General features: G+C 42.3%; 1 pseudogene; it reads left to right on the top strand.

Annotated features, from left to right (window-relative positions):
* Window positions 1-10801: 10801 nt before the first annotated feature.
* LOC111746834 lies at window positions 10802-10917 on the top strand (annotated as a pseudogene).
* The last annotated feature ends 3419 nt before the right edge of the window (window positions 10918-14336 follow it).

The raw sequence follows: 14336 nt of genomic DNA, 5'->3' as shown, positions 1-14336 counted from the left end.
TTTCGTGAAAAACTAAAGAAGATCGTATAAAGTGGAGTGGCTGGCACAGAGCAATCGCTCGTTTAATGGCAGTAGCTACAGTGAAGATCATGAATATACAGAGGCACAGGGCAATACTGCAACCTACCCTGGGCTATTTGTGGGGTCAAACCAATTTCCAACTCCTTGGTTTCTACCTTGTATCTGAGATCCAAGAGTCTGTGTTCCCCTCTCTGGACTCTGTAGTACCAGCTCTAGACCCACAGGTTGACGCTGAACTCTGAGTACTTGAGCCTGCTGACTGCCACATGGCGCCTGTGACACTGGCTGCTTTGTGCCACCTCTCCAAGGCTGGTCTGGCCTGCTTTAAACTCTCAGTGGCATTTTGCCTGGGGCTGGCAAAGCTTGGCAGGAGCAGGCAAGGACACAGGAAGGAGGCAGTGGGTACCATAAGAGATGGTAAGGACATCTCAAACAAACCTCCTAGTTTAGAGGTGCTGTTCATTTCCCAGAGCTGGCAAAATTTTTCACCCTCATGAGTAAAGGAGGAGAAGAGAAAGAAGAGGCATAGGGGATTCAGGGGTCAAAGAGTCTTCAGGTTTATGTATTAAAGGCCTTCACTCTCCACTGTAACTCAAACAGGAGCCTCAGATTCTACAAATGCGACTCAGACTGAGCTCCCGTTTGGGCAAGTTAGAAACAAGATGGAACGCAATTTTGTCAAAGCCCTGTGCAGTAGGAAGGATGCATCCGGGCTGGACTTTGCAAAGCCTTTCTGAGAGATGATGCACGGGGGGCCTTTTAAACTGAGGGAAAGTTGCCTGTTGCCCTAGGTGTGCCCAGGCTTCTCACCTGCCGCAACTGCAGCTTCTTGAGCTTGAACTCCTCCTCCCCACTTTCAGATGCTAATTGGGAACTAATTTGTCACCCAAGGGCTGACCAGGAAAATGTAGTCACAAGACAAACAGGCCAGGCCACAGCAATGACTGAGATGTTGCTCTGAGCTCTGTCCTCAAGGCACTCCAGAAATCCTAGCCCCGTGTTTGTCATTGTGCCTAAATGCACTGTGCCTCAATTTCCCAAACTATAAAAAGGGAGCAACTGTAATTTTTGTTCCAGATGAGCCATCTGCAGCACAGGTTAATTTAAAATGAGCCAGCTACTCAGGAGAATATAATTTATTCTATAAACATTTTCCAGGGTTTGTTCAACAGCCAGAAGAGAAGCAAAATTCTCTCTAAAAGGCAGGAATGAGCTCTGCTTTTACATAGCAACATAAAATCTGGCCCAAGCTTCTCTTAGAAAAAGGCACACTCCCGTGTTCAGCACACATTTGTGCCTTCACCACATAATCCTCTAAGAAGTGACTGACTAGAGGGGTTATGCGACCGATCTCTTGGGTTCCCCTTGGTCAGGACCTACCTGGTATGGGTGAGAATTAACCTGCACAGAGAGTTAGAGGCCAAATCTGAGGGGCTCCTGCCTTGTCCCATAACATGTCCCTGCTGTGCTCTTGGTCTGGGGTTTTCCTCCCATAAAACTGACCCCAACATAGTTCCCTGCTGGGAAAGAGTAGGCTGAGCCGGCCGTGGTGCTTGTGACAATAAGAAGTCAGAGAAAAACTAGGGGAGATCTTACGCATGCTCGCTGGCAGCTCTGTCCCATGGTGGGAGTACACCTGCTGTGCCTGGGTCCTTTCTTCTCTCTACCTTCAGCAGCGGGGGCTGGGAATCCTGGAGAAAAGCAAAGCCCAGAGGAGGCAGTGTCAGGCCTTCGTTAGCCTCGCTCATGTCTTCACCAGTGGGGAGTCTAAACACCAGATACTGAGGACCATGGGCAGAGTGGAGGAGACCCCTGTTTCCAGAAGGATCTGTAATCCCAAGTAAAATGTCATGAGGTTTCAAGGTTTCTGGCAGGACATTATTCTTTTTTATTTAATTTAATTTTATTAGTTTCAAGTATACAGTACATTGGTTAGACATGTATATAGTTTATAAAACGATCCCCTTAATTGCTCTTTCTCTCCTCTAGATCTCCTCCTAGCCATTCTGTTAATGCTAACTGCATTCCCTAGAGAATGAGGTAAAGGGTTAAGGAAGTACAAATTAGTAGTCTATAGATGGTCACGGGGATGGGGAGCACACATAGGACATTATTGTTGAAGAAATTCCCTGGAGCCTGTTTGTAGGTGGTGCCTCATCACCCACTAAAGCCTCCTCCGCTTAAAATGACATCTAAAAAGGGGTAGTACTTTGGGAAGGAAATCAAATAGAAATGGAAATTAGGTTATCTGATCATAAATTCCTAACTGGGCAGGTCAAGGTGGGTAGGTAGTCCAGCCCCAGGCCTACAACTTCCTTAGTGAAAGATTTTAAACCGACCCTGTCCATTGTTCTTGTGCATCTAGATTAACGTACCTTTGAAATACCAGAAGCAATACTCCTCCAGGGAACATTAACCCTCACAGAGCACACAATCTTGTTGACTATCCTGTAATCCAATCCTTATCTTGCTTTCTCCAGTCCTCCATATGTCCCCTCCTTAATTTCAAATGCATAAAAGAAGCGGCAAAACTGTTATTCTTTGGAGCATTTGAGACCTTGCTCCCTGGTATATGCTGTCAGTTTGGCTCAACTAAACTCTCGTAAAAATTCCAAAAAAGTAGACATTAGCCAAGACAGTTTCAAAAGGCCAAAACTTAAGAAGTATGATCTTCATCACAGAGTCATTCTTTCCACCTAATTGAAACAGGATAGGGAGGCTCTCTGAGTAAAAATTTCTTTTCTTTTTTATTTTTATTTTTATTTCTTTTAGGCAAGGCAACCCTTGGTTGGCCTCGCAGATTGAAAGGAACTTGTCGGCTTACAATCCCTTATTATTTTTTTATTTTTACGCCTACAGTACCTGGTCTTCCTAGGTGGTCTCCGATCCAAGTATTAACCAGGCCCAACCCTGCTTAGCTTCCGAGATCATACGAGATTGGGCTTGTTAAAAATTTCTTTTCTAATTATAAAAGCAATATGAACTTATTGCCAAAGAAGTCAGAAAATACAAGCTCATAATTTAAAAATTAAAATCACCTTTACTATTGTAGAAATAATGTCTGTTAACATTTTGGTATATATCCTTCCTGATATTTTTCTCCAGACAACTACATAACAATAGCAATGCAAAAATGGAAACGTGCTCTTTTTAAATGTACTTTTAAATTTTTTCTTTTAAAATCGACTATCTATGGAATACTATACTATAAAAATCTTTTCATGTCAGTAAATATAGATCCTATTAATTTTATTGGTTACACTGGATAGAGACTATAATTCATATATAGAAAGGCTAACTTAAGAGTCCCTATTCAATAAATGTCAGATATTCTATGTCAAAATTCACTGGAATTTTATTAAGTCTCTACCATATCCTGAGCAGCTCACAGATGTTATGTGATTTGCCTAACAATTAGTGTGTTGCAGCAAATCCTCCCTAGTGTTTAAGGACTTTTCAGCTCTAAGAGAGTAAGCCAAGAGTCCAGCCTTCTAACACTGGCATAATGCTGGGCACCCAGCCACAGAATCCCAACGGCTCAGGCTGGGTGAATTCCGCCAGAGTTGGTCTTGGCAGGATACCTGTCACTCCTAACATCCCAAACCCTCTCTGTTCCAGCTCAAAGGCATAAACAAAATTTTCAGGAGATTTTGTTATTTGTTTACATAAACAAAATTTGATTTAAAGCTCACACATAACCCTTTCATTCCAAGGGGTTCTGGAAGAGAGGAGACACAGAACTTGGCTGTTACATATTCTTCGGAGAACTTACAAATATCGGTTCTGGTCTTCCATTTACTTGTAATGTAATCTCACACCCTCCGCAATCAGAGGAAAATCTCCCAGGGTGCAGGGACATAGTAGGTGTTCGATACAGCCTAGAGGTTAACACGGGCATTGAAAGTAGCCTCCAGCTGCTTGGTTTGAAGCCCTACTCAGCCACAGAATAGCTTTGACTCTGAAAAGTTTCTTCAACTTCAGTTTCCTCAACTGTAAAATGGGGATAATAACAATAACACAATAGAGCTGCATAGGAATATGAGGTGTGTGTATGTAAACAGAACACTTAGAATAGTGCTTGGCACATGGTGAGTACTCAATGTATGTTACCTAACAATTATTATTGTTGACTGATTACTGATTTACTGAAATTCAAAACAGTTGTGAAAGCAAAAAGAGCTCTTACTAAGTGCCATAGTTTCTAATTGAAGGTACAATCTATTCAGAGATGGTTTAAAACAGTGGGTCCACAGGAAGTGCACAAGACAATTTGTTGGAGGGAAGACAACATCAGAAGTTTTATTTATGACTTTTTAAATTCTCACCCTGTAACTTTTGTTAGCTATTCTTTATAATGTATACATTATTGTAGTATATTACTAAATGTATACATTTTTAAATCGAGCTATAATTTACATACCAAAAGAGTCACCTTTTAAAGTATGCATATAATTCAGTAGTTTTTAGTATATTCATAAGGTTGTGCAACCATCTCTACTATCTAATTCCAAAACATTTTCATCACCCTCCAAAAGAAACTCTGTACCTATCAGCAGTCACTTCCCCACTCGCTCCTCCTTCCACCCCCTAATCTACTTTATTTCTCTATGAATTTACCTATTCTGGACATTGCATGTATGTGGAATCATAAATGTATATACATAATTCTGCACCTGCCCAGTGAGACACCTCCCACCTGACCTGCACCGTGTGTGGACTTTTGCACCGACTCCCTCAGAAAAGGAGTACTGGACATCACCTTGCTGCCAATCGGTGGTTCCCATCTTAGAGCCTTGCAGGCAGGCTGGGGCCAAATGCGGCCTGCAGCAGTCTTTGAATCTGCAGGTTTAGTAGAATCTTGGAACACTCTTGATGGGTGTTGCAGATAAAGTAATACAGATTGAGATCCTGGCATACAGTAAGTACTTAATAAGTGACAACTATAAGTACTAAATAAATAGCTATTATTATTATTAGAGCTGTGTTTTAATTTATCTACACTTATCGACTGATGGTGAGTAAGAGATGATTCTAACCCTGAGAAGCTCAGGTGAAGATATCAGGTTGCTATGAAGCATGAAAAAACACCTCTGTAATTCTCAAAGGAGAATTTATATAAATGTCCATTTAATAAGTATTTATTTGATACCAGCTGCATGCCAATCTCAGTATTAGATGTTAGGAGTGTTACCGTGGTTAAGACAGACATAGTCCCTGCCCTTGCAGAGCTTATAACGATTAAAGAACAATATAGTGCATTGTGATGGGAGAAGAGTGGGGAACTACATTATGAATTGTATATATTTGGGAACCCGAGAAGGCTCGTCAGAGTAAGAACACCAGCCATTGGCTCATGGCCCAGAATCCTGGCTTGGATAAAGATTGGAGCCCTGGCACTCACCTTCTCCTCTGCTCACTGCACACATGATAGAAGTTGCAACCATGGACATGCCTCTCTGTATCCATTCCCTTGGGTAGTTCCTACCCACAATGACCTGAGTTTGGCCAATGACTTGCTTTGGCCATTTGGACAACAGCAAATGTGTCACAAGAAAAACTAGAAAAGTGCTTATGCATGGGGGGCTTACTCTCTCTCTTGCTGTTCTTGGGACCTTTGCCACTGCTGCCATGGGAAGAAGCCCCAGATAGCCTGCTGGATGATAAGAAGTACAATGGGGCAGAAATGAGCCATCTCAGCTGAACATCTTAGGCCAGCCAGCCCCCAGCCAACCAGGGAGCTGACAGAGATGCAGAAGTGAGCCTGAGACCAGCTGGCTCAGAGATGTGGAACCACTCTGATACTGTGATTTATAATGAGAAATACATATTTGGTCTTTGTTCCCATTCCTAGCACACAGCTCCTAAAATCCTTGTGATTTGCTAAGTGATAAAAGCAATGAGAGAATCTTTTATTGTAATAAATATTATTACTTATCATTGTTATATATCTATATGTATTATATTATATTATTATTTTGTCCTTACATAGCTCCAGTTCCTAAAATAATTCCAGCATGATAAAGGTGAAAGAAGTATCTTGTTATTCATAATAAGCCCTTTTCTTTCTTTCTTTTTCTTTTTCTTTCTTCCTTTTTTTTTTTTTTTATTTAGGTAAAATTGATATAAAACATTATATAAGTTTCAGGTGTACAACATTATAATTTGACATCTGTATACACTACGAAGTGATCTCCACCAAAAGTCTAGTCACCATCCATTACCACAGAGGTGACCCCCTCACCCATTTGGCCCCCTTGCCCCCTTTTCTCTTGTAACCACTAATTCGTTCTTTATATCTGTGAGTTTGTTTCTGTTTTTTCTTGTTTTTCAGATTCCACATGAATGAAATCATATGGTATTTGTCTTTCTCCTGACTTATTTCACTTAGCATAATACTCTCAAGATTCATCCATGTTTTAAATAGCAAGATTTTCTTTTATTTGTCTGAGTAGTATTCCATCTAGGCCCGGGTCCACCACTCGTTACATAGATGTTCTCAGGGATGATGCTTAACCCACCAAGCCTCAATGTCATTTGATAACAATCACTCTCCTTTCTATCTCACAGGATCATTGTGAAGATCACACACAACTACTTTTATCCCTGAAGGGAGCTATTAGCATGACCTGAATGGAAGCTGGCAGTAATGAGACTTTGTTGCACACTAATCATTAATAATGCCACAAGAAGTAAGAGTTACAGTCACACAGAGCACTAACTGTGCATTGAGTTTCTTGTACATTTTCTCATTTGATCCTGGTAACACCATTACAAAGGGGTTACTATGATCCTATTTTATAGATGAGGATGCTGACATCCAGAGGGGCACTGGAACTTGCCCAAGGTCACACAGCAGAACATGAGTAGACAAACATGGGCTCAGATCTTATGGACTCCAGAGTCCTTTTCCCCCACCGCGCCCCCCCCACCCCCATTGCACATGCTGTCTCTCCTCCAGACTCTGCGTAATGTCATCCATTCCTTCTGGAGCCTCGGCTCCAGAATGCTGGAGTGGGGTGAACCACATGCTCCCTCTTCAAGGAGAGACTACAGAAGCCCTGCTACTCACTAGTATTCAAAGCAGTTCATCAACAAAGTCCACATGCATTCTCGCCTTCTTTTCTGATACCCAGCCAGCTTCCCAAGTCTAGTTCAAACACTATTCTGGATCACCAAAGCAACCTTACAGAGAATAAATTTTACATCTTTCCCACTGGCACTTATTTCTTAATGTCCCCATGGATCCATTGTATAACAAGAGAAGATTGAGCTATCATCCCCTTCTTCCGTAGCTCACTATCTGCCGTTACCCAGGAGACAGGAGTAGAGGGGAAAAAGGAGCCCTCCAGACTGGCCCAGAGCACTTTGAAGGTCATTTAAAGCAGCTTTGCTTTTTCTCAAAAAATTGCTTGGTCTAGAATTTATATAGAAATTGGTGGCATTTCCACTGGCCCACCACAGTTCCATTTTGCACACCCTACTTTATGTTGGGAGTTTGCATTCCCCTGTCACTCCATTACCCTGGGAGCCCATTGGTCCTCTCTCTGGGACACAGATCTCTAGAGAACTCTCCTCCAAATCTAAAGCATCTGTATAAACCAAGTGCCGTCCTTCCCCCAAAAGCTGGCACAGGCACCATCATAACACAATTACAAAATAGATTCTTCATTTCTCGTGTCATTTACCTAAATTTAGAGATCCTGATGTCCAGCATTTTAATAACAGAAATATCTAAAATTCATTTGCATCTGCTAATGGCTGGACTCCTTGTTCATTTCCAGCTATGCTTTATTTGTACTGGTTTAGTGTCTTTTTCAGAGAGCATGCACTCCCTAATCAATCAACTTCCAATCTTTCCCTTAAGCCAGGGGTCCCCAGCCCTTGGGCCATAGGCCAGTACTGGTCCATGGCCTGTTAGGAACCAGACCATACAGCAGGAGGTGAGCAACAGGCGGGCAAGCAAAGCTTCATCTGTATTTGCAGCCACTCCCCAGAGCTAGCATCACCACCTCAGCTCCACCTCAGATCATCAGGCATTAGATTCTCATAGAAGCACCGGTTCCTGGTGCCAAAAATGTTGGAGACCACGCCTTAAGCAACTCACTTGGAGGTAATTATAACGAGCATTTATCGAGTGCTTATTATTTGTCAGGCACTACTAAAACTCAAGGCATTAATTTATAAGAACCTCTCCATAAGTAATATCATCCCATTTTACAGATAAAGAAACTGACACTCGAAGAGGTCAAGTAACTTTCCAAAGTCGTACAGCTGGTGAGTAGCAAAGCTGAGATTTGAAATCAGGCTGGCTCCAGCTCTGGTACTCTCAATCACTGTACTACTCTCTCACTCAACAGCATAGCATCAATTCGGACACCAAGGTTAATAGAGAAGGGGAAATAAGTAATGAGAGAAAAGAGGCCTTTTACAACTTATCAAACTATGATAAATACTAGCACAAAATTTGCCTTTAAAAAAAAATCACTCTAAACATTAGCCTAGTTACTTTAAACAAAAGGACCTAATTGATAGCTGTGTGTAGAGCCAAAGGAGAAAAAGAGTAATCAGGGAGATCGTTTCATAAACTATATAAATGTCTAACTAATGTACCGTATACTTGAAACTAATAATAAAATAAAATAAAATTCGATTAAATGAAAAGGACCTAACTGGAGTGAGTCTTTGTCCAGTTCCAAATCACTGTGTAACCCTGGGAAAGTGTTTGTTCATCTCCAGGCCTCGTCAGTAAAATAAGTGGGTTTAAACTCCAGGATCCACCTTTTGAGATCATGTGACTTGGGTATCTCTTCATTCATCTTATTTTACAGAGGACAAGAAGCTATCTAATGCAAAAGGCCAGGGAGGATCTGGCTCAGGGAGGAGGAACATCGCTGTGGCTTAGCCACCCACTCACTAACCTTGAGATGACTTGAGACACCTCGGCTGGCTCCTTACTTGGTCTCACTCTCATTTTCCCAATGTGCTATCCTTGCAACCCAACTGTAGATTCTTGGCACAAAGCAGATGTTGGTGGGTGTCTTGGGTCTTTTCTTCCTCAGGAACAATGCTCTGAGTTAACAATTCTTTAGTTGGTTAGTTGGAGTCCTGAGAACAGAAAGGGACAAAAGATGCATTTTTTATATCAAGAGCCACCAAAGGACTGGAAAGGGGAGAGCCTGCGCTGGCATCCTGTGAAGGAAGGGCACAGGTCTTGAGTTTCCAGAAGAGAGTATGTTATTGCAATTTTGTTGGCAGGTGTGGGGCACTTGGATGCCCTTGAATTCAGACAATGCTTTAGCGTTATGAAGTTCTTTGTCCCACTGGGACCTCATAGAAACTTTGGATTGGGGGGAGGACAGATATGGTGATAATGGTGAAGAGGATAATAAAGATGATGATGACAATGGTAGCTCGTGTGCATTGAGCCCTCACGTGTGCCAGGCACTGTACTAAAAAATTCCCGCACATGGGCTCCGGAAGATTCCCAGCCTCAGAAAGTAGAAACCATTTCCTTTTGCCCAGGGAGGCCAAAGTTTAGCAAAGCCAAGTCACACGCTCATGGAAATGCAGCAGTAGCAGAGTCAGGTTTTGAACTCGGTTCTCTCCCATCTTATGGCTTTAGCCCTTTATTTTATGGGTGCAGTAGCTGAGGCTTAGAGGTAACAAGTAGCTCAGAGCTAGTAACACCAACCCAGGTTTTAAAATCTGGAGAAATGAAATGCCCAAGTTGGTAGAAAAAAAATAGGGAAGTTGCTAGACAGCTGGGGTAGACCTGAGCCAAACGTCCCAGTGAATGTCCCAGGCCACCTCCTTTCTTCCTCCCCACTTCCTAAGGTGCTTCTCTAAGGACAAAAATCCCTGTTCTTCCACTCTCTTCCACAGTCCTGGGGTGACCCACCACCATTCCCCCACCCAACCACCTCACCTCTGTTCTACTGTTCTTAAATCCTACCCTTGTGGAGCTTACAGTCTCTGGGGGAGGGAGATATGAATTAAGAAATTACATGAATTAACAATTATGAACTGAATTGTGTGTGATAATTATCATAAAGTATAGGGAGCCATGACATCTAATCCTGGGGGTTCATGGAAGGTTTCCTAGAGGAAGTGACTTTGGATCTGGGATGCACTGTTCTGAGTCAGTGTTTTCTTTGGAGGCACCTAAAGCAGGGACAAATGAGCCTGGATAAAAGAGGAGGAAGTATTGGGAAAGGAGGAGGATGTGCCCTAATATATATTAATTTGCCACCTCCAGAAATTTGGGCCATACTGAAAGTGGGCTGGCTTGAGTCTCTATCCTCTAGGCAATGGTTCTCAAAGTGTGGTCCCTGACAATGACGAAAGCATTACCTGGGAATTTGTTACAAATGCACATTCTCAGGCCCCACCCTAGACCTACCAAACTGCAAACTTTGGGGTGAAGCCAACAATATGGGCTTATCAAGCCCTCCTGAACATTCTGCGACCAGCTAAAGTTGAGAGACATATTCTAGATTCCTATAGTCAAGTGAATTCACTCATCAAAAATATAATAAAAATGATCCTGGTGCTCTCCCATTCTCTCTTGTTCTCCACATGGAAGAGAAATTCACAGATCCCATTCTGAGAGAAGGCCTAATAGGGGTCTGCAGCTGTAGAGAGACATGGGACAAGTTATTTGACGGGATGGGGGATAAAATACAATGATTTTAGGGATGTGGTTCCATAATGTAGCAGTTAGCACATCTGCTTTACACACAGAAGGTCCTGGATTCGTGCCCCAATGGAGCCACAGTCCATGGTCTATGGTCATGCCACCCTGAACAAGCCCAATGTCTGATCTTGGAACCTAAGCAGGGTCGGGCCTGGTTAGCACTTGGATGAGAGACCACCTAGGAGGACCAGGTGCTGTAGGCATAAATAATAAAAAAATATTTTTAAAAATACAATGATTTAAACAATTCAGAGATTAATTGCTCAAGGGTTGAGACTCTAGGAGCTAAAAGCATATTTTTTAAGCGCTGAAAGGAACTAAGCACATAATATTCCATTCCCACCCCCATCGAAAACAAGACCCAGTAGGTAGTATCTTGCCCTTCAAAGCAGCCTTTTCCAGTGTTGGCCGGTTATGTCTAAGAAATCTGCCTTCCTCTGATTTCCTTCCACTGGCTTTGGTTCTCAGGATTCTTGAAGAAAAACCTTCCTCCTTCCCCACAACCTCCAAGGGTGACAATCACACTTATCTACGGTTCCTCGTGAAGAGACAATCACTGACCAACCAAAGTATAAGAGAAGACCCTGGACTTTTAAATGCTTTTATTAAAGCAAGGTGAAGGTCATAGAAATTTCAAGCACATGTGCCCTTCAGCTGGGCCTGCTGACATGCGGGCGGCTTTGCAAATTAGTTCACACTCTGAAGAAAGTTAAGTCAAGGTCACAAGGATCTGATCCTAACTCTGACCCAAGCCTCTCTGGCTCACTGACACCTCTCCTACATGGTTTCTATTAAGTCCTGCTTTCATGGTTTGGCTGGTGAGGAGGATATTTTGTTAGATTCTATTTAAACTGTCAATGCTTTTCATCTGTATTAACTACTTCACAACACAAGATCTACTTAGCTCCTGAAGGAAACAACCCTCAGAACATGTTTCTTGTGTCATCCAACAGACTGTATGTTTATGCACACATTTATCCGACCATTCTGCATATCTAATCCCAGTCTACCCTCCTTAGTCTACCTGCAATTGGGCAATACTCAATTTCTTCTTCAATTGAAAAACTAAAGTCAACCTTAGACAAGTTCTACTCCAAAGAACATGCTAAAAAAAAGACTCAACTCAGAGAAAATAAAATGAAGCAAAGTATAAAAGAGCAGTTTAAATTCTCATTCTAATTTGTATTCTTATGCTCTCCCACCATCCTCTCTCAACACGAAGAAAGATGATTAGCCCATTTCCAAGAGCGCCAGATTGAAGACCAGGAAGAAATGCAACACAGGAACATGCCTCTCAGCCTCCTCATCTCACAATCAGTCAGTGTCCACCAGGTCTGGGAAGGCTCTTGGAGACACCACATTTGGAAATGACATCAGCCCTTGAGTGATAACAGGGAACCTAATCAACCAAATCAAATCATCAAAAGAAACTTACTATGAACTGAGGCTGTGACACTTCTTGCTGTAAAGATGGCTTTAGAGAGTCACAGAGAGATAAAAGCTCACTCCTCTGAGGCTGGAATCACAACTTCTCTATGTTCTTGATGATGTCAGACAAAAATGTGACCACATGTTCTTTAACTGGCTTTCCACCAACAGAGAGAGAGCTCATCTGCCCACCACCTTGTAACAACTGGAGCCAAATCTTTCATTTTTACCACAACAGTCCATTGAATTCAAGCCTCTTCACAGAGGAAGCAAAGACTTCCTAATCTCAAGCAAAAAAATGCCAGCTATGTGCTCCCACAGGGTTCCAGTCCACTGGAGGCACAGGGCATCAGGGCTATCACAATAACCTCCCAGCTGATCTACAAGTCAATTCTCCTTTGTGCAAAACTTCAGACGCCGTCCAATAGTTCTGATCCAAGCTTCAGTCTCAGGACAATCCACCCTGTCCTTGCCCCAGGAGAATTCCCTGACCTCACAGGCAGACTCAGAAATCTAGATAGACTAGAATCTGAGGCCCAGAGACTAACCACATACCTCTAGTTCTTTTTGAGAGGAGAGAGAGATTTCCAGTTTGCTCCAGTGAGTGCTGCCTTCTATGTACCAGACACAGCAGGCAAAGGGTATGGGTAATAGGAGGTGGGTGGGGGGGCAGATGTGAGAGGTAGAGTACAACTATGAATCCCTCAAAGAGCTGATAGACAAAACACAGATTAAACACACGTATACCCATGATAAGCGAGCCAAACAGCCATAATGTGAGCAGTTAAGTACTTTATAGTAAGTGCTTTAGGTGTCAGAGGAAATGTGGGGTAGTTTTGAGAACATGAATATGACCTGGGATGCTGGCTAACCTGTCAGTTTCCCTGGGAAATGTCAATCTCCTTTTCTCTGCCCCCTCAGCCCTAATCCCACCATCATATTTATTTTTGTGCCCAGCCCCGTCTTCTGTCCTTCCACAGTTTCACTATAAAGCAAACTTTTTATCAGCACTGGGATACTTTGTGAATAACATTTGATTTAGGCTTATAAGAAGTTATAAAGAAACAAAAGATGATGTAAATCATAATGATTGTGGGTAAAAAAAAAAAAAAAAAAGCGTTCTGTGGAAAGCAATCTCACAGGGTAATCTGATCATAAATTCCTAACTGGTCAGGTCATGGTGGGTAGTCACACCCCAGGCCTACAACTTTCTTAGTGAAAGGCTTTAAGCCAGCCAGCCCTGTCCATTGATTTTGTGCATCTAGGTTAACACACTTTTGAAATACCAGAAGCAACACCCTTCCAAGAGGGTATTAACCCTCAAGAGAACACATAATCTTGTTAACTATCCTGTAATCCAATCCTTATCTTGTTTTCTCCAATCTTCCATATGTCCCCTCCTTAATTTCAAATGCATAAAAGAAGCTGCAAAATGGTTATTCTCTGGAGGCTTTGAGACCTTGCTCTCTAGCTTATGTCATCAGTTTGGCTCAAATAAACTCTTATAAAAATTCTCTACAGGTTTAAACATTTCTTATGTCAACATTGTTAAACCAAAAAAGCTAGGAACAGAGTAATGTATAGAATAGAATTCCATTTTATTACCACCGTCACAAACAAAAACAACTATATCTATGTGTGTCAATTGGGCAATATGAAATGGCTGTTTTTGTAGGTGAAAAATGATGTAGTTTAGAGAATAACATAATAAATAACACGAGTTATTGAAAATCTGTTCCTGCCTCTTTCTGCATATAACCTGAGATAACACCTCTGCCCCTTCAATAGGGGCAAGAATATTTCAGACCTCAGTACAGGGGTCCATGGACTAACATTAAGCATAAGTCTGACTTAGGTAAAGAGCTAGGAAAGCAGATGAGGCCTGACTAGCCTCTGGCATCGCTCACCCATCCCAAGGTCTGGTAGATGATAATCCAGTGAGATGTTTCCTCCAGAGAGTGCTTCTCCCTAAGAGACTAAAGGCCAATCCCTAAAACTCTGACCAAGGGAAATACCCAGGACTAACAGGAATGTTTAACTGTGGATTTGAGGGGCCCAAGACTCTCCATCCTAGAGCTCTACCTCTCTCAGAATGAACTTACTGGGACTGACTCACTAAGGCCTAGCCTTAGGCTCTGACCCAATACACATTCCAAGAGAGAATAGTGGGTAATCCTTGGGTGACTTATAAATT

Source organism: Pteropus vampyrus, unplaced genomic scaffold (genome assembly GCF_000151845.1).
Source record: "Pteropus vampyrus isolate Shadow unplaced genomic scaffold, Pvam_2.0 Scaffold202, whole genome shotgun sequence".
Lineage (NCBI taxonomy): Eukaryota > Metazoa > Chordata > Mammalia > Chiroptera > Pteropodidae > Pteropus > Pteropus vampyrus.
Note: the sequence above shows the minus strand (reverse complement) of the source record. Positions and strands in the feature narration are given on the sequence as shown.